Below are 24170 nucleotides of genomic sequence, written 5' to 3' on the forward strand. Positions count from 1 at the left end.
TGAGAAAAAAACGGGAAAAAAACGACATGGCGGTTTCCACATTTCTCTTGGAGTCGAGCCCTTTTCGTCGTGGGCAGTGTTTGGTTGTGGTTATGTAATCCATCAGGGTATTACCATAAAGGGGAGGGGGCGGGGGTGTGTGCAGAGGGGTTGGAAGGTAATAGCGGTGCTACTGATGATCATCGTCTAGCAACTGCCCAAGGGCAGGAATGTTTTGTGCGCCGATGTGTCCGACAGGTGGCTAGGAGACGCTAATTGATTAATGATCAGGGTGATATATGAGCCCCCGCGGCCAGCCTAAACATAAAGGCTCAGCGCACCGGTGTCACCCTAAATCATTTCCAACCAGGCCAGTAAACCCAAAACAGTTCCCTCATTAGCATATGAAAGACCAATTGGGAGGGTCTGTGCCTTCCAAGCCCTTTGTAGGCAGCCTATTGTCAACATCCTGAGTCTGAATTAACAGGCTAGCATTTTATGCCCGATGAATAATGACAACAAAGATGGTTTTATAATGAGGGTCACTCAGCACTAATGAATGATTTACATCACCACAATCTGAGCCTTTGATATCGTTTGCATTTGCACTTTTTTTTTCTGCCCGTGCACGGCTTTGACAAAAGCACTACTCACCTGTATGGTTGTGCACATAAAATACACCACTGTCTCCTGCACAGTATGAGATGTACATTTCTGTTATTCCACTACAGGACATAAAGTATTGTCGTAAAACTCAAACCTGAATGGATGTGTTTTCCCTGCGTGTTAGAATAACTATAATTCCTTACAGCGAGAGGTGAGATAATTTACATGCTTTCTTCACATGGGTGTTTGTGCTCTGTACATCACAGAGCTGACATATTTTCCATTCAAGCAGTGTCAGATTCTCCTTGATTGATTGAAGATTGGTGGAATTCACCTGCCCCCAGATGATCGTATATTTCACGTGGCTGTCCATACAACACTCTCTCTCTCTCTCTCTCTCTCTCTCTCTCTCTCTCACACTTCCTCTCCCTTTCTGCCTCTTCCTCCCTGAATCTCCCTCTCACCCTCTCCGGTTATTTACCATTCCGCAGGGGGCCTTGCGTGACCCTCTTCATTGTTTTGTTTGGATGACTCTGAAGGACAATGGCAGTCTGGAGCCTTGGCCAGCACTCAGCGTGTGTGAATCTGCATCTATCCATTGGGAGTGCTGTCCTCCGATGTCAAGAGAGGTTATGTGATCTATGTGTGACTGAGGGGGGTTTCCACCACTGAGAATCAGAGCCTCAAGGAGAGAGGTTTAGTTGTGTGAGTGTGTGTGTGTACGCAGGCTGTGGAATATTTTTGAAACCAAGCAAGTTAAAATAACGTCCCTTTTAATGTGAGCTCATATCTGTCACCGCAGGGCTGTCATTCCCAAGTAGACTCGCGTGTTGAGACTGCCGGTCGTACCTACGATCTGTTTTTTTTTTTACACATTTGTACTGTTGGCACTGTTGGAGCGCTGCTGTCACAACGAGTCAGTGAATGTCGCAGGGCAGACGAATGATTTTACTTGAAAGTTGGACCGCCTCCCATCAAGTCTTTTTATCCAACAGCACTTGAGCAACCTCAGTCCTAGTTCCAGGTGCCGATGCAAGGCCGTACATTGAAGATCGGCTGACCTCTGCTTGGTGAGACTGTGGGGTCCCTGAGCAATCGAGGCCTTCTAGATGCGGTAAATTGAGTTCCATTTTAAAAGCAGATGGACTTGTCTGGCAGGGCTCCAGCAGTGAGGGCCCCTTCTTTTCTGTGTGTGTGTGTGTGTGTGAGAGAGAGAGATAGAGAGAGAGAGAGAAAGAGGGAGAGAGAAAGGTGAGTGTCTGCAATGAGTTGCTTTCAGCCATCAGCAAGGATAAAGACGTGATTACCCCAGGCTACTCCTGTCCACTCTCATCAGTGTATAGGCTGCAGGCTTGCACATATATCCCTCCCTCCACACACACACACACACACACACACACACACACACAAACCATCACGCATGTGCGTTTAACTCTGTCCTCATTTCATCCTACCTGCCCTTTTATCTAACGTAGGCTGTTTTTGGTGAAGTGGACCAGTAAAAAAAAACACTATTCAGGCCCACAAACAGGAAGTGAGAACTTGTAATACGACAGGAAGTGAAATGAGAAGTCATTGAGGGCACAGGCACAGCTGATTGTGAAGTCGGAATAGATGCCAGAATGAGCACTGCAGAGCCAGAGACTTGCACGTTAAAGTGTTGTCAGCTGGAGTAACAAACAGCATCTCATTACCAGGATCACATAGCGAATCGGGTAGCTTGCAGCTAAATGCAACATACGCTCTTAGTTTAACTTGTCACATGCAAAGCAAGGCAACAGAGCCATGCATTGACTGAATGGCAGTATGGTCTGATGTAAGGCTAACATTCATTTACGAAATGACTATTATATATATTTAAAATCCTATTAAAGGCATAGCAATTGTAAACGAACGCAAGTGCATCACTTAGTTGCCATTATCTGCAATAACATTGCAGAAAGTTTTATAAATCCAGAAATATTGAGTTTTATAACCCACACTGAATCATGTTGGCGCAACAGTTATTCATGCCAGTGTTAACAGGAGCCCGACAATGTTGAATTTCTACTCACTATTGTGACTTTATCAAAGGGATGCTAGAAATCTGTTACTTTTTGAGGCTGTGACAATCCACCTCACAATACAAGCACATGTTTTGTTTTTCAAAGTTTGTTTCAGGGATAATATATGGCTTTATATTTTATATGTTTTTATATGACCAACACCACAACAGGGTGTCTGTTGTGTATTGGTTTTGCGGTATTAGGCTGTATAAATATTACATGATATGCTTGTAATATATAGGTCTATAATTAAGATCATTTTAAAATGTTCTCTGCAGCGATGTTGCTTTGCATCTCTTCGGTCTGGTCTTCCCCCTCCATCTTTGTCAAACAGGCTAATATGGACATGTAGCAGGAAGGTGAGCTTATTGCCAATGCAAGTGAGCAACATTAGTTTGAACAGAAACAGTAACAAAGCTTGTTGCAGTCATCTGGCAAACGCCTCATGTGTGACCTCATAAACATTGCATTGAGGTCTACACAGTCGATAGTTGAGGTTGTATGATGTGCAAAAGAAAGGATGTCTTTTCAACATTAATTTTGTAAGACTGCTGTATTATAGGTGTTGGAGTACCCAAGAGCTTGTGATAATAAATAAATAAATAAGTGTGAAATTAAAATTGGTGTAAAATGGCACCAAGGCCACTTTAGTCTGAATGAAGGGGATTTTCTTTTTTTGTAGTGGTAATGATGATTGGTTTCAAGAGCAACCATTGATATGACTGTCTTCCTGCTTTAACTTGCCACTTTTTTTTGTTAACTGAAATGGTCTTCCTTACCGAGACAAGTGCCTTGAAATGGAATAAAACCCAAATGGCATTTTAAAGGTCACTGGTTTCTCTTGAACACACTTTTGGAAAACTTGGCCTGGTCCACCGCTCTACATTTTATGGGACCTGGAGGGATCCTGTATCCAGGATATGCTAAAAAGAGATGGTCTCTGTTTTCTCCAGAAAGAGAAAGACAGGATAACCTCAGGGATTATGAGTGCTTTTGACACAAACCAATTCTCTATTCACGTATTATTGACCATGAATGCTCAGTTTGGCATTTCTATGAAATACAACAAAGTGCCTTTTAAACCGCCGTCCTGTAATTTTCATCCAGTTGTTTTTGGTTCAAAACAATCCTGCAAAAATACTTTCCATGCCTTCTGCCACACAAAGGTGGCGTTTATCAAAGATCCTAAGTGCCATGTGAATCTTTCAGTTTAGATCTGCAACCAGATATTCCTAAAACATGCTTGATATTTTAGCAACATGTACAAACAAAATGGCATTGTTCAGACACTCGCTGCTAGATGCATGTCTGCAGCAACCATTCATCAGTAAAAGCTGTCTTCCTAAGAAGAGATGAAATACCACTTTAGACTTTTGGCAATGAAGGCGCCTCTGTGTCCCTATTTGTGCATCAGGCTAGGGGGATTTCTGGGCCGCCACCTGATTCACATTGCTGTAATTGAGTTGTGGCTATAAGCGCTACTCCTTGGCCCCAGGTAATTCACACACCACAAAAGCACTGTTTTACTCCTCTTTTCACATGATGTCTGGGGCACAAATGTAGCGAGAAAGAAAGTCCAATCTTTTGGAAAAAAGGGCGGGGAGATTACAGGAATATGAGCGTGAAGAAAGGAAAATGTGCGTAAGAGTTTTCTTGTAGTGAACCCGTTCTGTGCCAGAGAGACTGGGGAGTCACTGAGTGTGCAGCACGTGGATAAGGACCACAACGCTCTCGGTTTCAAATATCTTTCTCTCTCTTTCTTCTTCTCTCTTCAGAGCTTAGGAGCTGCAATCGATCCAAGGGGAGATTTCCTTGGCCAAGGACAGGGAGATTGACGTTTTTGGGGTAAGCCCGAATTTGTCGCTCCTGTCAACTCTGGGTAATTGGAACTCTGCACACTCCACACTTTTATCTGTTACCAAACACCATCCTTATCTCTATAAAATGTATTTAAAAAAAGCATTGTTCCTCGCCATGTGCCTGCCATGTTGGTTTTATTTCTCTCTGTGTTCATAACTGCCATTGTAAAGGTCACTGTTTATGTACAGTGTAAGTATTTTCAAACCTGTGGCATCATTTTCACGCATGCACGCACAAACATCCACTCTGTGCTGTTTAGAGGCGGTGTTTCTTGTCGTGTGGCCTGTGTGCCGCCAGTGGTAGGATCAAGTCTAATCCCGGGTCTGTTGCATCACTGTTGGAGCTGACAGCAGAGAGATTTGCTCCGTCATGTTCAAGCGACAAAAACCAAACAAAAACAGCCATTCATCATTACGAACTGGCATGAAGAATTTGGACCTTCACTTTGTGATATGGACTGATTTATTGGGTATGATTCATCTTCAGTCAGCTGCAGGAATCTCTGGCAGCAGTAAGAATACTTATGTACTATTTATTTTATTCCGGCATGTGCCTGTATATCATTTCATGCTATTTTGCCAGAATGGTGCCACAATAATGACACGCAGGAATGAGCTGAAAATGGTCAATTGCTCTCAGCCAATCATAACATCAAGTCCCAGGGACTGTGGCTTAGTTTGACCTGTCCTGTCCTATTTGTACAAACTTGTGTCCTACCCTGTCACGTCCTGTCCTATCCTGTCCCTTTCTGGCCCTGGGGGAAAGGTGATTCCCCCCCACCCCCACCTCCCAGATGAACACCTTCCCCCATGGCAAATAGCAAATAGAATGGTATGTGTGCAAAGATGCCAGCCAATACCCAGAGGAATGCAGACTCCCTCCACAAATCGCCTCCTTCATTGGATGCCAACCCCTGAGCGGGTGTGTGTTTTTGTGTGCAAGCACATATTTACACCCAAAAAGGACGTCCATGTTTCGTAACTGGGGATGACAAGCGGTCTGGCAGACGCTGCTCCGTTAGCAAACCAGTTTGGCATGCGGCTGGCATGATGGACAAGCCTGAAGTCTGGCGTGTTGGTCTTATATGCAGTCTTTTTGTATTTCCTCTTCCTCTATTTGTACTTCCTCTTCCTCCATTTCCCCTTTGATTTATTTTCCTTGGCAAAGTTATCCCATTTGTTGCAGCTTTTAGGAATCAACACAGAAAAGCAACACAGGCAGCCAGAAAAACATGCACGAAGTAAAGGTCGGATTTTGATTCGGTTTGGCTCTCCTTTTAGTTGATTAGAGGGCACAAAACGGTATTCATTTCATTTGTTGTTGATGGCACTTCACTGTTTTTGGAAATCATTTTATTATTCCATTACATGCTTCATTTATTCATCGCTGTGTTATTTTTGTGAACAGGCAGAAGGTACATGCAGTACTCGCATGTAGTCATTTTCCACTTTCTCTCACTCTCTGAGTTAGCAGGTTTGGGGTTTTAATCTCCACGTGAAGCAGTATTCAACCCCCCTTCCCCGCCATAATTTAGATCCAGTCTCATTCGTGGGTTGGGAAGCGGCCCCGGCAGTTGATGTGGAACACATGCCTTTAATGATTCACACTCTGTGTGCGGTAGGTCGGTGGTGGCTGCCGAGCCCGCTGCCTCTCCCTCTGTCTAGATCGGGACTCCTGTGTTTTTCTTCTTTCTTTTTGGTCAGTGTTGTGTTTTTTTTTAACTCCCCTTCATACATGGAAACTTCATGGAAGTTAATGTGTTGTTTATACACAGTTGTTGCCATGTAATGGAACTTCTAATTCTCCCTCAAAGCTGGACGGAGTTGAATAATCAGGGCTTGACATCTCTGTTGTATAGCCAGACTTTTTTGTCTTGCCACCATGTGACAGCAGCTTTTGTACTCTTTCCGTAGACTTTCCCCATGTGAGATTAACGTCATGTTAGATATCTTTGAAACTCTAATGGCTCTCAGGCATTTTTTTTTTGTTCTTTCATTGTGATAAATTTGAGTGTAGTGGTGCGATTTTCTTGCGTGCTGGGGCTTTCCAACACTTCCACCTTCTGATTAACCAATTCGATTTGTCAGATTAACACACTCCCCCAGATTTGGAGGGCTACGGTTGAGGAAGCTACTTCGAGCTCACTTGGTATTTTGTGCTGCGGAGCTCATTTATTGTAAGGCGTTTGAGTTGCGAGATATTGTGTGGCATCTTATTTCCTCACCATCAGCAGAAAAAGCAGAAGTGTGCTGCATGTCCTGATGCTGAATTGATTAAAACTTTCGCTTGTGCGTGTGCACTCCACACACAGTAAAAAAAAAAAAAGTGAACTTTGTCAAGATGGCATGAATCTCATTTAAACAAATGTGCATTCATCCAATCACCCATTGGTTTACCTTTTCATCGTGTGTGTGTGTGTGTGTGTATAAAGTCAAAGAACAGTGAAATGGGCCAGCACGTGACAGGGAGTGGTCCCGGCATCCAAGCTGACATAAATGGCTTCCTGTTTTTGCTTTCACGCGGTCCCCCAAACCCCAGACTACATCTTTCCATCCACGCTTCCATCTTTTGTTCTTCCCCTTTTTTCTCTCTAACTCTTCCTCTGTCTCGCCATCCTGGGTCCCACGCCCCTTTGTGTGGCCTTGTCTGACCTCTCCTTCCTCCGCTCACTCACACATACGCACATTTCTCTATCTCCTACCGCACACACTGACTGGACACCACACGCGCGGTATGAAGACACACGGCCCACGGCCTTGACATAACTGTACTTGAGCGGCTTTTTTGTTTTTGCAGAGACAAACTTGCGGGTGGCCACAGCACTCAAGATGGAGAACACACTTGCTGACCTTGCTGACCTTGCATAGTTGCAGACCTTCTGTCTGTAGCATGTAGCATGTGTATGCCAGGCCGTGGCATTATATTAACGTGCCAAAACCATGCAATTATTGTTTCACTGGCACTAATGGATCATAATGTTCTCATGATTCAAGGAAATGTGTTTGTGTGTGTTCTTGAAGTCAGAATTCTTTGCTCTGTTGGATTAGAGGGAGAGTAATTTAGATTTAGCACTTTTTCACACAAATACTTGACTTAATGCCCACGAGTTTACCAATTCTGTTTACTGTGTTTTTATGTGGCGGTGCTCAGTTTTTACAATACCCATAATCCACAGCATAACAAAGTGCCACTCGTAAAGTGTTGCTTTTAATGAAACTATGCCTTTGTGCTGTTTTATGCACTGAGTAAATCGGTGTTAATCTGTTAGGGAGTCATAAATTAAGCTTTCTGTTAGACCTTGTTTTATAAAGTTCATTGCTCTCTCAAAGCTGGTTATAGAACAACAGACGGACTGGTTGAAGTATGGAGTGTGCATGTGTACGTGTGTGTGCGTGTGTGTGCTGAAACTGATGAAGAGACCTCCCTGGATTTAAGTGTTGCTACAAAGCACCACCCGATACTGTATGCAGAAAAACCTCAGCCACTCCAGGCAAGAGGGCGTAGCTAACAGTACCGAGTAGTCTGCAGTTCCTCTTTGGGGCGCCTCCTGACAGGAACTTGGCAGCAAGGAAACATAAACAAATTCCCTGTGGTGGGCTGGCAGGCTGGGCGGCGCGGTTCCCCCCTGTTACCATACATGCACAGCACAGCGCTGCTCGGCTCAGGCTAGCCCGCTCAGCTCAGCACCCGCAAGCTGTGAGAAATAGATCTTAAAGGGACAGGTGCCGCCCGCGCTCCCTAAAGAGGCACAGGCCCGCTCTGTATCTGCAGCCTGTTTTCCTTGTAGTCGTCACAGTTGCATAATCCAACATGTCTGCTCTGCACTGTATTGTTTCAGACTGACAGTAATGTGTGTTATTCGGGTGCACTGACCTCTTGGCGGTTTCCAACGACACCATTCAAATGCTGCTTAAGGGAGGCGAAACTGCTGCTGGGGGTCTCAAAATGGTTGTTTGTGCTGAGGTAGCAAGAAGCCGTGGCGGCGATGATGTAACGGAGGTGTTGGGGAGATGGGAGGGAGGCCTTGCAATCCAGTAGAGAGAGAGAGAGAGAGAGAGAGAGGTTGTGGTAGACCCAACATCATAACACACAGTATTCCCACAACCAAATGTACTCAGGCATACGTGCTGGTGCACCCATGCTTACATTTGCTCACAGAGACTCACATGCCTGCAGTTTTCTCTTTCTCTCTCCCGCTTTCTCTCGCACTCTCCAAACACAGTGGTGTATTGTGCAGTCTGACCTGGTCCATGTCCAAAGGCAAAGAGAACCCAGATTGCTGAAACAGAGGGCCCACTACTAGCAGGCCGGCCAGGCTGTAGTTGTTACAGCCTGCTATGGCCTTCCAAACCAACGGGGACTTCTAACTGAGCCCAGAAACCAAGTGTGCATATTATGTGTGTGTGTGCGTACGTGCGCACACATGCACGTTCTTTTTGATCAGCCACAGAAGGATTTTTTTGGACAGCGTTCGCAGGAGCCGACATGGCACCTCTGTGCAATTTCATAAGCACTGGTAAAAGCATTTGCCTGACTTTTAATAGTCCTTCGTCTCCACAACATCATCCAGATGCACTATTTTCAACCATCCTTTAATGGCGGTTCTGGTGGAGACGGGCCGCAGAAAAGAGGGCGATGGCGAGTTGGAGGAGGAGACCCAGCTCCTCTCCTCCAATTTCTACTAGGAGGTTTAAATGCGGTGAATAGCCAAATTTTTTTTCACTTTTTTTTTCCTGGAATGGTGATTGATGCAAGAGCCAGCTCACAGTCTGCCTCATTGGTTTCAGCCGTCTGCCTTACTGTCTACTTTTATGTGATTAACACCTGTATGAGTGTGGAACAGTTACAAAGAATAGTGCTTTAACAGGCTGGATTGTCTATGTTATGTTGGAGTATGATTTTTTAAATTATCTTAACTACAGTTATAGCATTTTGAATAGATCCTTTCCTTAAAAATACCTTTTTAACTCTTTCAGATAACATCCCCGGTCATACTGTTTCCTTTTCATTTCGCTGGGACTGTAAACGGTCAGTGGATGTCGGTGTGTTCATTTCCTTAAGTTAAAACCTACATTTAGGGATGCAAGTCATGTCATCAGTATCCGCAGATAAACGCGTCAAAATAAAAAATCAATGTGTACATTTTGAAAAGCATATCATTTCATTTCTGCATCATCTTGTGGGACATCACAAGAACAGTAGATATATTAATATGGTAATTCCACTACAGGAGAGACTTGATGTTATCTGCAATAAGGTAGGAAATAAATGTGTTCATATAACGGCCAAAACAACTTTCATTGTCATATTGGATATCGTAAAAATCCAATATTGTACATTCCTGCCTCCCCACATAATTTCTGCTGAGCATTTCCACTGTACCGCGAGTAAACGTTTATGTAAAATCACCAAAGACACCTCGAGAACACGAACAGGACATGGTGGAGGATTATCTCACTAATATTTTGTGCAAATAACATTGCCGATGTTACTTGCGTGCGTGTGTTTATATAAGAGAAAATAGGACAGTCAGTGCTATCTCTGTGAGGAGTGGAGGACGAGCAGGGGGTGACACAAAGAGTTAGGATCCACTGACAAAGCACATCGCAGGCAACTCTGGTGACGCTGCAGTGCACGGGAGGTGAGAGGAGCGAGGGAGACTCGGTTAGAGAAAGGGGAGGAGGAAACGCAGGAGAAGATGGCACCAATAGTGAGTTATAGAGACGGAAGGAATCTTCCCCCTCCTATGGATTGTAGATGAGGACACTGGAAATGGGAGATTGAGAGAAGTAGATGAGAATGAGCACTCCTGGTGTGTGTGTGTGTGTGTGTGTGTGTGTGTGTGTGTGTGTGTGTGTGTGTGTGTGTGTGTGTGTGTGTGTGTGTGTGTGTGTGTGTGTGTGTGTGTGTGTGTGTGTGTGTGTGTGTGTGTGTGTGTGTGTGTGTGTGTGTGTGTGTGTAAGTGTAAGCAAGTGCACGTACATGATGATCTCCATTCAACTTGGTTTGAACTGTTCTTCTAAATGCACGTGTGTGTCCCAGCACTCATGTGGAGTAAAACCTCCCACCAATGAGGTAAAGAAGACAGCATCAAGGGCCCAGATGTACCCCCCCTCCCCCCACACCTCCTCTTCCAGGTCCCAGTAGGCACATCTCTGTAATGGCCCCCTATCGATCCTGAGGCCTCCTTGTCCACACTCAATGCCCATCGATCGGCACCTCGCAAAGAGTCTCAGAGGCCTCCTTCACATCCTGTGGCTCGCCGTGTGGATGGTACGTGTGGTGTGTGTGCATGTGTGTAAAACAGCGCTTGTTTATAATTTAGAAAAGAACCCCGTGTCTGCATGCCGGTGGATGTCCATACCTTCCCTACAACCTTCGGGTTTCCCCGTTGACGGAGCCGGAAACCTTCGGTGAAATTGATGCACCGTCAAGCGAAGGTCTTACCCTCATTAAACCATGAACGATGCAGGACTCCACGTCTGAAACCTTGCAGCATTAAGACATAAACACCCAACATTAAAAGGACTGGCTCAGCCAATCTGCAGTCCACCACAAGAGAGATGAGACAGAAAAAGAAGAAAAGAGTCCCTCGCCTCCCATGTCAAAAAAAAAAAGCCTGATTAATCAGTGAAGCCACATGAAAACTTTGCTTGTTATTGTTGCTGCTTGATTTATTGAAGGCCTGGATCTGGGTCAAGCATCCCCCCTTTTCTCTCTCCTCTCTTCCTCCTTACCCTAGCTCCCTTTTTTTCTACCTAAATAAGGGCCCACCCCCCATGTCTCTTCCCTTTGTCTCTCATCTGGTTTTCTGTTTTTGTTAAAGGACAGTTGATTAATGGTGCCACAGACAAAGCCCGCAGTCTGCTCTCAGCCCGGGCTCAGATAGGGCTCCGCTCTAGGTAAACCAAAACACATGTGCTCTGGACAGCCACTGGGAACCCCTGAGGATAGAGAGAGAGCGAATGAGAAAGAGAAGAAATTAACGACTGTAGTCACTGATGTATTATATACAGTGATATAGGGTCCTTCCTGCGCTGGTAAATGTGCAGCAAAAGGAGGGAGGGTGAAGGAGTTGTGTGTAATGTACACAGAGACAGGCTGACGTGCTCAGGGTGTGGCCGTAACTAAGATTGAGTTGCGCCATGGTAGCCTCTATGTGTTCATTAAAGTATGAAGTTATCGTCCTGCTCAGGATCAGCTCCCCCTCTCACGGCGTGCAATTGCACATATTTACAGATTTTAATGTAGCGAAGAGACATTTCTACACCTTGAGTGGTGTTTCCTGCCTGCAGGCCCCTCAAGAACGAGTACAGTGCCACTGAGTCTTGTAGAAGAGAATTGCCTTATTGAACGATAACGGAGCATATTATTCCCGTGACTGCATTGAGAGCTTTATTGTCAATAGTCCTCATAATAGCAGGGCTCGCCACTCATGTCACGCTTTATCGCTACACACATCCGTGTTTGTGTATTTATTTTTGTCTGCAGCTAATTGGCTGTGCTTGCCGCCCAAAGTAAGCATGCCTCTGGAATTATTGCCCAGAAGGTATATTGGTTAATAACACTTATGTGTTCAGTTATACTATATGGGCACTAACCTACTGAACCATTACGCTCTCCTTCAAATTAGAGGCCCATCCTAAAAGCGTCACTACGAGCCCATACAAAATGCATTGTATGAGATTATAAATGGTTAACGGTCCCTTACGTCTTATCTTCGCTGTCAGAATGTCCCAATAGTGTCAAACAATATGACATTATATGGCTTTTACACATGTATTTATTGCTAGTAAATGATCAAAGAACAAACATTGAAAGTATTACAAAGTGGCCACTAGATGGCTTATATCAATTCTTCAATTGGCCCGTCATTCAAGCACAAACAACACCATCAGCCTTTTACATAAGTGACTTGTTACATAAACAGTGCCACCACCCAACCTGCAGTATGTGGGCCAAAGCACACAGGGATTGAGTGATGTTTTGGAAGGCACAGAGATCCAGGCGGAGTCTAGCTGGTCAGCAAGACCACTGTCCAACAGCAACATCACCAGCACTTTGTGAAATTGTGCACGCCCAGAGAATGATGAGTTTGTTGCGGTCGTCCACATCCCATCACCAAGACGATGTGTACCTGCCAACTTCCTGTCCTTCCCAGCTGACACAGGGGATGATCCCAAAGCCTTCCTCTGGGTCTATGAGGGATTAACAGTGGCATGTGGACTGCCGGAAGAGGAGGCAGGCTGACAGCATACAAGCAGTGACCTTAACCCTGGAGCAACACTACTATCCTAGCAAACGACTACTCTCCATGTCCTCCATCCTGTCCTCTGGTTCATCAATGGTCTGGATTTGCTGTCCTAGGAGAGAGGTGCTACTTAAACTGGTGACCCAGGCACATCCAGAACAACTATGTATTGATGGAGGATGTTAGATAAATCGGTTGCCACTGTGCAAGTTACAATACTCACATAATAGCTAGTTTAATAGTGGGGAGGAGAAAACTGTCTCCCGAGTTCCAGTCCCTTAATGTTTGATTTCACAAGACAGATGAGAGAATGACTGTTCACAATATGCAGGGTGATTGGGACCCGCTGTGAACTGGGACTGAGGTTGGTCTGTTCTTCTTTTGTGAAGAACAGAAAAAGTGTGTGGGGGGGGGGGGCTGCATTTCCGGCAGACCTCAGGCAGTCAGGGATCGGAAGTGCATATTTGAACTTTCCCTTTCCAACGCTGCATGTGAAGTATGGACTGTACCAAAGTACAGTACTTAAGTTTCCTTCCTGGTACCATAAAGAACATCAGGAAAAAAGGGGGGAAATTGTGTTCCACGCTCCAGCTCCTATGCAATAAACCTGTGGTCATAAAGTCAGCTGAGTCTCTACTGATGGCTGAAATGTGTTGAAGTGTGCAACATATTTCTTTTTTTTGTGTTGCTAGTTCTTTATTTGTAAAGCTCTCCGCAGATGTAGCACTTGATGTGCCTTAGTCCTCCACGAAGTCCCGCGTTGTCATTGAGCAACATCGTTGCCGACAGAGGAGTCAAAGGTGTGCAGCGCTCCAATGTTTTCTTAAATAACCCGAGCATTGTTCCTGGCAGCGGTGTGGGTGACATGTCACTTGTTGACACTGTAACCTGCTGTGGGGCCCGAGCGCCGTAGTCCGAACGAGCACGGTTGTCTGCTCTGATGAGCACGGAGCCAAGTGGCTCATCTTCACTTCATTAGACCGAGCGCCTGTTAATAATTCATGCTCCGCTTTCCCTGGAAGCGCCACCAAAGGCTCAGCTGTGGCTGTCTGTCCGTATTCCTTGTCACCGGACATTTAAGCCTTTTCCCATTTCGGACTCCCGAGTTATTTACTCACTTACCCACCCACACCCCACCTTGCAATGTGCACCTGCCTGGATGAGCAGATGATGGTATCGCGCCAGCGGCAGAGGTAGAGCAGTTTTGGCATCTCTATATTTTAATCTTTTTTGTATTATTCATTCCTCCTCCATTGTTACTCAAAGATGATGTGTACCCAGTACCCAATGTACTTGTTCTCCCTGCCTCCATCCCCAGGGAGTGTCTGTTATTTATATTTGAGTTACATTTTTCTCTCTGCTGATCGCCTCTTGTTGCACTTCAGTGTCGGGTTTAGTTATGTATGCACCCCATGTCTTTGATCCCCCCCCCTGCACCCCTGTGTTGTGTACATTGCATAACCACCTGCTGCTTAGCCTAGCGGTGTACCTCAACTCCATCTCTCTTTCTCTTTCTCTCTCACACACTCCCATTCCTCTTTTTCTGACACCCCCCCATCTTCCTCGCCATTCTTTGGCAGCAATCCAGGTCATCACTCCTTCACCCCCGCTCCCTCCCCTTTCCTCCAATCCCAAACCATGAAGGTTTGAGCACTCTCCTTGCCTCTCTGACTCCGTCTGTGTATTTGTCTTTCTCTTGCTCCCTTCTTGCGATCACTGCTTCACTCCTTTCCCCTTGCTCTTCCTTCATATCCCATCCTATCTCTCCCCCCTCTACTCATCTCCCTCTCCCTGCCTCCTGCTCTCCACTCTCCCAGTGGTCTCATTAGATATGAAGGAGGCTGCCTTGTGTGTATATGTGTGTTCTCTTAGGCAAAGTCTCACTTGACTGAGCATGCCACTTGCACTAGCGGGGGTCTGGGCTCCATTATTACCACAAAGCTGTCACAAACAGTATATAAAGTAGCCTCCTGTTGCGGAGTTGCGGGTGAACACAGGGCGCTCTCTTAACAATAGCAGCTACCACTGTTCTGCCTCTCCTGTACTGTGCTGTTGCCATGGTTGTAGGAATCAATGTGCACCTACACCGATGGAGAAAAAAATATCAACAGAAATGCCAGAAATCTGTGACCTGGCTATAATTGTATATTCTGCTCTCAATGCTCAAAAAAACCCACACACCAAACATCTGTGTCTTCTCTATAATGACCTATGCGGTCCATCCACTCCGTCTTCTTCTCTACTGAGCGAGTGAGTGATTATGTGTGTGTCCAACCACTGTTATGCCAGTGTCTAGTTACAGGGACGGGGCCGTGTGTGCAGGAATGGGCCCCTCTGCTGCCTCGCTGGCAGGCCTGACCCCGGCAGGTCAACGTCCATTACCACATGAAACCTAAATGTCAAGCACGGCCCCCTGCTATAGCCATTTGTCTTTCTCTGTGGGTCAGTCTGGCCTGGATACACACACACACACACACACACACACACACACACACACACACACACACACACACACACACACACACACACGTACGTACCGAGGCAAACACGCTCATCTGCTTTAACTTGACCAGCCTGACTTGCCCAATCACGCTCCACAACAAGGAAGTGTCCCTGATTTTAATGATTTGCGAATGATATATTTAAATACACTTATGTGTCTCTGCATCAAAGGATTAATGCAAATTAATAGGTTTCCTCCTGTTGCCAGTGCTCTTCATAAATACCAGGAATTAATTTCCTCCAAGTTTGAAGTTATCAGCTATTGACTGACTGACAGCATGACTGGACCCAGCTGTTAGCCGACAGCTGTTTAGCTTTAGCATCACGGTGAAAAATAAATACCCTTTTCCCTTCGTGACTAGCTCTCTCAGCTTATCGTTGCTTCAACCTTTTTTGTTTCAAGGTCACATCATGCGAACGATTCGTTCTCTATTCAAACATTTGCTATCTTGGAGGTGATTAAGGGTGGAAAACATCTTGAACGCCACCTCATTTTTTCACACTCACCTCGTGCATTAAGCCCTTTTTCAATTCTCTCTCCACCAGTCAACGTGGAAACGGCGCCCCCCCTCCCCCCCTCCTGTGTTAAACACCCTCAATCTCTGTATACAGTGATGAGCTCTAACAGCCATTATCAGAGAGCACACTGGCCAACTCCATCACTTGTTCCCTCACATTACTGAGCAACTGCCATCCATTTGAGCAGATAACGGACAGAGACGCCGGAGTGCGTGCTATGAAAGCTACAGTTAGCACACCTACACACACACACACACACACACAGGCACGCACGTATATAAACACACAACTTGTTTACAGGAAGCTGTCAGCCGTGTGTCCTTATGATAAATAAACAGGGACGCATCCCCTTTTTAATGATGGCATATACAGGCCTGTGCGCCGAATATTGACGGAAAGATTGAGAGCGTTCTCAAGGGCCTTTCCAACATGACATATAGCTCTCGCTTTGTATTTTTTCTCTCCTGCTCTTCATTTTTACCCCCCCCCCCCCCCACCCCTCTCAGCTCTCCTTTTATTTATCTTAGACAGCGGCTTGTGCATTAGGTTTGTAGACGTGAGAGATGCCATAAACACATTTATCAAGGGGTGCTGTCAATAGGGAGTATGAATGAGAAGAATGTGATAATAAATGCAGAGACTCGCATAACAATGAGAAAATATATATTTTTTTTAGAAAGCGTAGTGATAAATTTGGGGATAGCATCCGCACGGTATAGTGTCAATAGGGAACTTTTTAGTTTTACCAACCTGAGGCATCGTAGCTCACTGCCAGCTAGCGGTGGTAGCTCGGGATAGTACAACAACAATAATGCCACCTGCATTAGCAGTCTGCCCGCGCAGCCCAGAAGATGCCGTACTCCTCCTCGCTTTGATAAATGTTTCATTGTTTATGCCGTCTCCGTCTCGCTCACTTCTCTCTCCCCTCCTCTCCATCCTACATGCAGCGCGGTGAGTGTGTTCAGAAACTGGCGAGCTTTCTTTTTTTCCTTTTTTTTTTTACCAAGTGCTGTTTCAGTGTTAGTCAAGCGTTTGATGTCTGTCTCAATTGTTGTTCATCGGCCTCCCTGGGCTGAGATCACAGGCGGTATTTATTAATTTGCAGGTTCACAGTCTCAGCTGAGGGACCGCTACCTGCAGGTCCTCCACATATCTTTATTTCTTCTTCCTTGTTTTCTACTTAAACACTATATGCTGCCCCCCTTTTTTGGACTATTAGCAATTGACCTACTTTTTGAATCTAAACTTAGCTGCCCTCAACCTAAGGCAAAGGAGTCGTGCTCGTGAAGCGGGGGGTCAGAGCGTTATCTGTGCTCCACAAAGACACAGGGTTAATTGATGCATGCTGGTGTCAACGTGCTGATTGCTTGCTTTTTTGCCTCGTTGGCTTTTTTAAGCTGCTGTTTAACCCCATTATCTGATTAGTCGTATATATGGAGGGTTAGGGAGTTTTTGTGTGTGTGTGTGTGTGTGTGTGAGTGTGTGTGAGTTTGTGTGTGTGTGTGTGTGTGTGTGAGTGTGTGTGTGTGTGTGTGTGTGCGTGTGTGTGTGTGTGTGAGTGAGTCCTAGTTGCCTCACAAAGATGAAGAGCTCTCTCTTTACCTAAGGGGGATGGGGTTTGACAGTACTGTAGCGCCCCCACCCAACCTCCATGCTTCTATTGAAGCCCCCCCCCCCCCCCCCCCTCCCTTCCGCCTTACCCACCATCCCCCACTGCTGATAAATGTGTTTTTCTTAAAGGAAAGAGGTGGTTGGTTGAGAGGAGTCTCTTTTAATGTAGCTTTTTTTCCCTCTCTCTGCATGTATGTGTGTGTGCGCGGCTTGCTAATGCACTGCAGGGCCGTGCAGCGGGGCTACAGGCAGGCAGACTCGGAGGCAGGCCCGCAACCTCGACCCCAGCATCATTTGTTTGGACGAGGGCCGTCAGCGCCTGTCGCGCGGCCCATGATGAAGTGTCAGTCGGTAATTGTCCCCGCGAAGCATCCACATCTCAGGGGGTGATGGGGGAGGGAGGGAGGATGGGGGAGGCAGGAAGCTGACAGAGAGAGAAATGACACCCTGGGCTCCTCCTATTCTCTCTCTCCCTCTGTCCTTTTTACTCCCCCCTTTCCCTCCAGTTTTCCTCCCCAGTCTTCCTACAGCTGCACCTCATAGGAAGGTCTGCTGTGTGCCTGGCTCAGACCAGTGGCTCCCGTGGAGCTTCAGCTGGGGCCCATAATGTGTGTTTGTTCACTGTACATTTGTATGTTGGTTTTCTTGTATATCATAAAGGGACTACTACTTGCATTTCCTTGCAGTCCTGTGTTGAAGGGTGACAATAAATCAACCCTGGTTGCTCAGAATACCTCTGCCTCTATGTATGCACATATCCAGAGAGGGAACGTAGTCCTTTATTATCCATCAACCTCGCCTCATTCAGCCCTCAATTTTCTTTTTCTCATCCTCTCGTAACTTATTTGGCTATTTGTTTTGGCCTCTTGAAACCTCTCTGGTCAGAACAATGGCTTCCTCTGCTTCCCGGATCATCTTGATAATCCACTTTTTTTTTAGCCTTGGTCGTTTTGGTGATTAGATTTAGCGCTACGCTTACTGTATATTGATCAAACGATATCTCTATGTAATGAAAAGCTTTTAGAGGACGCGCAGCAGCTATTCATAGTGCGATCCATAATGCGTTGCCGTACAACTGGGGCCCTAATGCACATCACCCAGGCTCCTGTACATAAATCGCCAGTGTAGGTATGAAGTCAGAGCCCAATATAAGTGGCTCCATGATGGAGGACTGGGGGGGGCGCAGATAAGAGTGGAAAAGCGAGAGATTGAGTAGAAGGAGAGACAAAGGAACAGGTGAAAGAGGGAAGAAGAAGGGGGAAATATGAAAAACAGCATGGAGGGGAGAGGATCCAACATGGAGAGGATGAATACTGAAATGTGGGCAGGGCAGGAAATGGAGATGTGGCAAGGGGAGAAGCAGCCAAGAGAGACAAGGATATGAAGGAAACCACCTTGAGATATGAGCCCTATATTTCCTCATTCCTCCATAACACACACACACACACACACACACACACACACACACACAACTATCATCACTCCGATGATGGGATGGAAACTACCATGCATGCTAGATCCATGATAGGGTTCCTTATAGATTATATTGTAGAGTTCCTCCATAAGGAACAAGGGAAGGTGAGGAAGGAAGAATGAATTATAGGACAAAGACAGGAAAGCATGAACAATGAAGAATGAAATGTGGGACGTAAACAAGAAAGTAAATAAAAATATGTTAAACAACAGAGCAGAAGACATAGACTCCATTATTCTGTCGCGTGGCTCCCTATGACACCCTGAGGACAGCGGGTGAATTAGGAGGCGGCAGATGGGACACATCCAAGTCCTGTCCCACTGTCTGTCTGTCTGTTGGTTGGTCTGTGGGGGAGCACAGCCTACCATTCCTGCTGTGTGTCTCTCTCTCTCTCTCTCTCTCGCTCTCTCTCTCTCTCTCTCTCTCTCTCTCTCTCTCACACACACACACACACACACCCTCACTGTCTCTCCCTCTCCTTCCCTTTAATGGGGCACTGGCCTGGGGCACTGAACCAGCTCCCTCTAGAGCAACACACACACAGCATGCACACACACTGATCATACATTACAGACACTCCTGGATGCCCTTGCACATGGTGTGATACGCTTACACACGCACACACACGCATGCAAAAGGGAAAAGCAAGAGAAACCACAGCCCCCCAAATGATGCCCAAGTCTGTGAGATGATGAATTTGGTTGGTGATTAGTTAGTTGAGGACGGAGGCACGCTGCTTAGGCCCTTTAATGGGCCATAATTTGGAAGATAACTGTATTGTCCTATCTCTCTTGACATTTAAATCTAATCAGACCCTGCTGGTTAGCACTGTGGTCCAAGAGGAGGGAGCCTGGGAGGGATGAAAGGCTGCTAGCGGAGAGAGGGCTTGGCTCATAGTGGGACATGCATCCCTCTGGGCTGAGGCTAAGTAATTAGAAAACAAGGCCCAGGCACACACATTATTTTCTGCATTTCTTTTATTTCTTTTTTTGTTTCAACTGACGATCAGTTTACAGAGCCTTAGATTCACAATACATAAAAGTCACTTTACATACACACACACACACACACACACACACACACACACACACACTCTGGAGTCACTCCAAGGCCCTCTTCTCTGCTCCTTATTACCACAGATGAGATGCTCAGTTTGATTAACACTTCTCTTTCATCCTCTTCATTAGCTGTGGAAATCCACTGCAGCAGCCGCGGCCCATGAAAAGAGGGGCATGAATTAGAATCCACTTATTCCATAGACCGCCGCTAATTCCACACAATGGCAGTTAATGGCGGGGAGTAATAGGAAAAGGGTGTTTCTAATTGTTTCTTCGGATGGCGCGGTGCACCCTGCAGCAGCTGTTTCTGCACAGCGAACCAGAGGACCCGAACAAAGGCACACAAAAAAATACGCCGGCGTTGGAGGGTCCGCACAACTCCATTCGATAGAGCTCTCGAGCAATAAACGCGCGTAGACGAGCCAATTTCCTCTGGCGAAGCTTCTTGTCGTGTGGAGACGCTGGGCCCCAGTCAATGAGAACCACCTGGTGCTGAGGGAAGTGATTAGGGTTGGCACCACAGTGAGTGAAGAGCTGTTTTGCTAAGGAGTTTGGTTTGTTGGAGAAATATTGACGTTAGGTTTTTTTTTTCTTCGTCAAAGTGAGATCTGAGGCACAATGTTGTTTTGTTGGTGTTCAATTGGAGGGGAATTATTTTGGTTACGGCGGCATGTGTTTTGGGTTTTCGACGCTGGTGCTGATTGCAGAGTGGGTTCATGCATGGGGTTTGTGCCACAACAGTGGGGTTGTGGGTTCAGCTCCCACACAGACTACACACATTCCACCTTAGAAGTCGAAATAGTTGAGAGAGCGGCTAACCATTGAGAGGATGAACACTTTGTCTGCAATGATGGGAGTTTTATTGTAACCGCAGTAATTTGTAATGCTGAGAGAATGGTGGTAATATCTGCATGGTTAGATTTTAAACAGGGCCCACCCATGCTACAAATAAACTCTTGGGAAAACCCCATCAAATGGCATCCAATAATGTTTCTGTCACTGTGGCATTTTATTAACAGTCATTACAATAGTCCAGTTTTCTTTCATGCCAAGGACTCAAATTTAAGACCAAAAGTCTCATTTGAAAAAACAATATTTCCTTCAAGGAGCCTCAATCTGATAAAGAAATGTCAACAACAACAAGGTCATTTGGACAACTAATGGGCAGTCAGATGATCGTTGTAAAGGGCATTTTGGGTATTAATTTTGCTATTTGCCTTTGTTTTCTCATCCCAATGCGTTTGGCTGACCTTGAGGGTTGCTTTAAAAGCTTTATAATCGTCTCACTCCTCGTGTTTTTTTGCCTCATCTGACTTCTTTATAGCGATGTGGCCGCCTTCCCAGATCTCAGCAATTATCTCAGTGAGTACAATGTTATTATTGCCCATAGAAAGAGCAGACAAAACTATGAAAATGTGACCCAAGCTGTAAAAAAGAGGAGAATTATCCTTTGCATTAAGTAATACAAGGTTATAGCGCTCTTCGTTTTCTCCGAGACAAGCCCCAAGAGCTCAACCTCCGAGCCACTGCACCGTTCATCTGAAGGCTCATTCACTTTGATGTTCGTTTAATTTATTTGACCTTTTTAATTTAACCGGCCATGTCAGGTCATTCTCTCAGATCCTTGGCTGGTGACAGTGTGCGCGCCCTGTGTGTGTTGTGGTCAAAAAGGTTCAATATTCAGCTGTAGCAAAGTATCTGTGTGTGTGTGTGTGTGTGTGTGTGTGTGTGTGTGTGTGTGTGTGTGTGTGTGTGTGTGTGTGTGTGTGTGTGTGTGTGTGTGTGTGTGTGTGTGTGTGTGTGTGTGTGTGTGTGTGTGTGTGTGCCTTCCCACAGGGGTTATCACGGTTGAGTGAATGTTGGCTCGCAGACAGTAGCGCTGATCACATTTGATGATGGAAATACATACCACAGAGGATTGTGTGGGTGTGTGTTTGTATATGTGTGTAATGGCGAGGAGATGGAGGAGGTCATGATTGTCCTGGTTGTGTGTCTCTGGCAGGGACATTAGTCTCTCTGTCGCTGCTTTTTTGTCTTTTTTTCCCTGCTGAATCTCCCCGCTCCTTGTTCGTCGCCCATTTTCCTTTATTCACCTGTTCTTTCCTGTCAGTTCCCATTTCCTTTAGGGGGGATCCACTCTCAGTCCATCCTTCCCCATCTCTTCATTACAGCCTACTTCCCCTATCTCCTCCTCCATGCCTGTTTCTCGTGTCCTCATTGTCCCTCTCTCTCTGTGTTTCTCTTTTAATCTCTTCATCTTTGTTAATCCCTTCATCTCTCCCCAGTCTGGATCTTGGCATTTAGGCCTCTAATTGAGCTGGCGTCACTTGAATACTTCGTAAGGCAGGGACAGCAGAGAATCGCATCATTGTTTTCTGTGCCCTGCACTCAGAGAGACTGAGTAGGGCTGCACTGTGCAGAAGCTTCGGAGCGAGGGAAATAGAAAACTATGATAGATTTTGAAGTGTTATGAATGAGCATGTTTATAGGTCTTTTGTTTGGCAGCTTTTTACTCTGGCTTTTTTTTTTTTTTACTGTTTGGACAGCAGCATACCCACAATAACAATCATAAACGGCAGTGAGTGGGTGAGGAGTTGCTGGTTTCCTCGTTTATATAATTATGACCTGAATGTCTGAAACAAAACAAGGCATTTGGAAATTTTACTCTGAGCTCTTGGTGTTGCCTTTTTGCTATTCTCTGACGATTCACAACTTGTAATTGATTCACAGAAAAACAATTGTTAGTGTCATGAATCTCTTTCCTTTGCATTATTCAAATTATGTGTTTTAAGTTTGCAGTGGATTTGATTTTCTTTTTTTTTGTTCTCAGCTGACACACTATTCCCAAAAAGGGAAAATAAGATATAGACTGCTCCTTTTCCAAAATGCGTTTGACAGCTACTTCGGCTCTCCACTAACAATTTGCAGCACACACACACACACACACACACACACACACACACACACACACACACACACACACACACACACACACACACACAAATCCCTGGCTAGCTCCAGTACTGATCAATCAGGATAGTGGTGGTGGTGGTTTCCGTTTTTTGATGCAGCACATAGTTGTGGGGGGGGATAGAGATGGAGTGAAGGAGCTGCACTTGGGACTTTCAATGAATGGATTTTTTTTCAGGTGAGAGGCAAAGGTGTAAAAGAGTGTGTGAGTGAGAGGGGGAGACGGAGGGAGAGAAATGGTCGGAGTCCTTGAGTTGCTAACGGAAAGAGAACCCACTGCAGGATCCCTCACAGGCAGCTAACGTAGCTAACACACAGGAAGGACCTGAAATATGAAGCGGTGGCAGCACACATCAGCACATACAGTAAGAGACACGTGCATACACACTGACATGTACACCCATCTCTGTGTGTGTGTGTGTGTGTGGGTACACGTGTCTTTGTTCTGTCTGGCTGTCCTCTTGGCACGTAAATCATAATGGATCTCATTATCCAGCTGGGATGGCTTGGTGGGGCCTGTCTGGTGGGAGATGATAGCTGGATGGCTGAGGGGCTGCCACCGCAAGCACACACACACACACACACATGGCGCACACACACACACACACACACACACACGCACACACACACACATGCACACTCAGCTTAATTCACATATGCATGTTATTTTGCTTGCATAGCTGCTGTAGGAGCATATATGTTTCATTCTTACTCATATCAGCAGAAAGACAGATGACACACACACACACACACACGTATGTTTGCAGCCCATCCAGACACAATGGACATTAGTGGCTCAGCTTGCTGTCAGACAGAAGGGGAAGTGATGCAGAGCAGAGGGAGGGACGGATGAAAAATGGAACTTATCCTCTTACCCCCCCGCCCCTCTCTCGTCATCTTTCCCCTCTCCTCCCCCCTTTTCTTTCTGTCTGTCTTCCTCTCTCCCTCCCCATCTCCTATCTGTCACTTGTTTGGAGGACACCGGCAGATGTCGGTTTGTCCCTGGAGGTGAGCGGGGCTTGTGCTGCCTCCTTATCACAGCGCAGTCTCTCCCACACAGGACGCAAGCAAATCATGAATCACACGCACAGGCCATGCAGAAGACATGGGCTGTGAGGTGGAGAAGGGGGAAAAAAACAACTTGTGTCCCAGTAAATCACTTGTTTTGTGAGTCTTGTACACAAACACATACGCACACTGCAGCCACTCGGGATCCGAGCAGTGCTGGCTTTTATGCTGTGAATACAGGCGGAGCAGTTGCTTGCTCGTAACACGGTTAGGGCCTACACCATTTG

The 24170-nt window shown here is 45.9% G+C and overlaps 1 protein-coding gene across 5 annotated transcripts in view; it reads left to right on the forward strand.

The window, feature by feature from the left end:
* raraa (retinoic acid receptor, alpha a) overlaps positions 1-24170 on the forward strand; it is a 132226-nt gene that overhangs the window by 13125 nt on the left and 94931 nt on the right. For 2 of the 5 annotated variants that reach the window (XM_084039618.1, XM_084039621.1), the window contains exon 2: positions 4406-4475. The exons of 2 other annotated variants lie outside the window; for them this stretch is intronic. The gene's annotated coding sequence lies outside the window, so the exon portion shown is untranslated. Of the gene's footprint in view, positions 1-4405; positions 4510-24170 lie in introns of all 5 variants that reach the window. One more of the 5 variants, XM_084039619.1, reaches the window with a different exon arrangement.

The sequence above is a fragment of the Eutrigla gurnardus genome (genome assembly GCF_963514095.1).
Source record: "Eutrigla gurnardus genome assembly, chromosome: 22".
Classification (NCBI taxonomy): domain Eukaryota; kingdom Metazoa; phylum Chordata; class Actinopteri; order Perciformes; family Triglidae; genus Eutrigla; species Eutrigla gurnardus.